The sequence below is a fragment of the Terrapene carolina genome, unplaced genomic scaffold (assembly GCF_002925995.2).
Source record: "Terrapene carolina triunguis isolate 2854851 unplaced genomic scaffold, T_m_triunguis-2.0 Scaffold706, whole genome shotgun sequence".
In the NCBI taxonomy this organism is placed as follows: domain Eukaryota; kingdom Metazoa; phylum Chordata; order Testudines; family Emydidae; genus Terrapene; species Terrapene triunguis.
Window position 1 is genome coordinate 7,908,248 of NW_020665057.1, and position 2,743 is coordinate 7,910,990.

General features: G+C 42.5%; 1 protein-coding gene across 1 annotated transcript in view; it reads left to right on the forward strand.

The window, feature by feature from the left end:
- The window catches only part of ANK2 (ankyrin 2), a gene marked incomplete at its 3' end in the record, with an annotated part of 233,445 nt that overhangs the window by 119,930 nt on the left and 110,772 nt on the right, over positions 1–2,743 (forward strand). The window lies entirely within an intron of this gene.

The window sequence follows — 2,743 nt, forward strand, 5'->3', positions numbered from 1 at the left end:
ACCCTACACCATTTCAGGGCGCCTCATGACCTATTTCTGCACCATTATTGGATTCTGCAGCACAACATGTTATTTTCTGTTGTGGAATGGTGGTTAGTTTACAGTTTACCTAGTAAAGGGACTGCCTGTAATTCCATGTAGCAATATTTGCTTTTGAATAGTAAATGTGCAAGATAATTACTGGAGCTAGCTTATATTATCTGAAGTTGAATGAAAGAACAGATTGAAAAAAATGCAGGTTGTCAAAGGAATGATTCTGGCACATTGGGCAGAATTTCTGTATTGTCTACTGTTTGTTTAGCTCTGTAACCTCACACTGTGCTTTCTCCCCAGCTCCCTTCAGGGCTCAAGTTCTAAAAGACATTTGAACTCTTAAGTTTAAAAGAGTATGATAATGTAAATGCTGAAACAAAACATCAGAGGATTCTGACTAATCTAACAGCTAAACTTCCACCATTGTTATATATCAAGTGCAATTCTCCCACTGTCCACTAAAATCAATCACGTAGCCCTGATTTGTATACGTGTGATGTGGTTTTAAACATTTAATCCTGATAATGCATTATAAAATATAGATGGAAGCAGTTAACACACAAAAGGCCAAGCTGTCTAAACACTGGCACGTAAAAGAATTATGAGCCAGATGCTCCTTATGTAATCACTTACAAGATTTTGTGACTATTTTTTCATTGCTTTAATGGAAGTTGCATAGGTGTGCAAGATGAGTGCAAAGTGAGTGTAAATCACTTGCAACCAGGATAGGTGAGTGGAGAATTCTGTTTTAGTAGCATTATACACCCACTTTGCACAGTATAAATGACTATACTGAGAGGAAGAATGGTCCAGTGGTTAGGGCACTGACCTAGGACTTGGGAGACCTAAGTTCCATTCCCTGTTCTGCCACAGACTTCCTGTGTGACCTTGGGCAAGTCAATTAACCTCTCTGTGCCTCATTCCCCATCTGTAAAACGGGACTAATAGCTCTGCTTTGCCACACAGGGGTGTTGTAACGATAAATCCATTAAAGATTTGTGAGGCGCTCAGATACTATAGGGATGGGGGCCATATAAGTACTTGATGTAGGTAGAGAGATGTTCAAGGCAGTGGAAAATATATCTGAATATATGTGATCACGCTTTAAGAACATTGTCTGTGGTTATTGGGAAATTGTATTCTGTTTCCATGTACTTGGAAAACTGCAAGCAGACAACAACAATACTGTACTTATACTGGTTATTCATTAGCCCCACCAACATTAGTTATGCATTCTTTCACAGGCAGGTCTTTCAAAAGAGCTCAGCACCCAACAGTTCTCGCTGTGCTTAATATTTAGAAAATCTGGCCACTTCATTTAGGTGCCAAAATGGGAGCTGATCGTTGTAAAAATCTAGCCCTAATTATCAGCACTGAACACTTTGGAAAATCTGTCCCTCAGTGTTTAAAAGAGCATCTATTTTTAGCCTAGACGTTCCTACAAAAATTAAAATTCCTACCACAGAAACACATTGAAGCAGTTGCTGTGGCCACAATCAACCCAACAAGTCCCAGGAACATCTTTTTGTTTGATTTCTGTATTAGATGATGCATATTTTTGACAATATTGAAAAATCAACTGTAGTTGGCCACGTGCAATATGCATGGTATATATCAGGTGAAGATATTAAGCCTGGGTTGTGCTTTAAATGATGGGGGCAGGGGATTCCTGGGGTCAAGATTCCTCCTCTGACATTAAACCCTTCATGCAAAAGCAGAAATACCTTTGGTTGGTTTAGGGCACTCAAACATTGTGATTGTTTTTTGTGTATCATTAGTGCACATTTAACCTCAGTCTATGCAAAATCTATCATTTGGAAATCAAATTGAAAGAATATTATACAATAAAAGCAAAATATAATGTCTCGGAGAGCCAAACTCATACAAATGTGAAACATTTGCTTTTCACCAGGGCAGTTTTGTGCATATTTTTCATGCTAGTAAAAGGCAAGCTTTGCACCAAGAATGGAATTTTTCACTAGACATTTGTGAAATAACTGTGGGCTGCAGAAAAATAAAGTCAGGAAACTGAGGTAAAAACAACAGCAAATGTTTCTGAGACGTTTCATTGGAAACTGTTTGTACAGCATAATCCTCAAATTTGGCACAGCTCCTCTGAAGAATTGGCTGTTATAGGGAAGGCTTCAGTTACCAGATTGAGGACTTTTTATGTTTCCTCTGCTAACATGTTGGACCCAGATCTATGGATGGACAGCATGTGAGTGTATCACTGCAGTGCCTCTGGGATTATTAAATACCCAAGGACTTCATTTTATGACAATAAATGATTGAAGAGTTGCACGTAGTCTGTTTATATTTAAATATACACCTGGAAAGCAGCAAGAAGAACAGGAATAGAAAGTATCTAGACATTGTTTCCATGGGGCCAGATTCTGAAACTACTTGTGGAGTAAGATGCTACTGAAGGTCAGGGCCGGTGCAAGGATGTTTCGCGCCCTAGGCGAAACTTCCACCTTGCGCCCTCCCCCCTCCCCGAGCCCTGTGGCAGCTCCCCACCGCCCCCGCCCTGAGGTGCCCCCCCCGCAGCAGCTCCCCACCCCTCCGCCCTGAGGCACCCCTCCACCGCGGCAGCTCCCCACCCCAGCTCACCTCTGCTCCGCCCCCTCCCCGAGCCCTGCGGCAGCTCACCCCCCCGGTGGCAGCTCCCCCGCCCCCCGGCCCGGGGAGCCGTGCGGCAGCTCCCCACCCC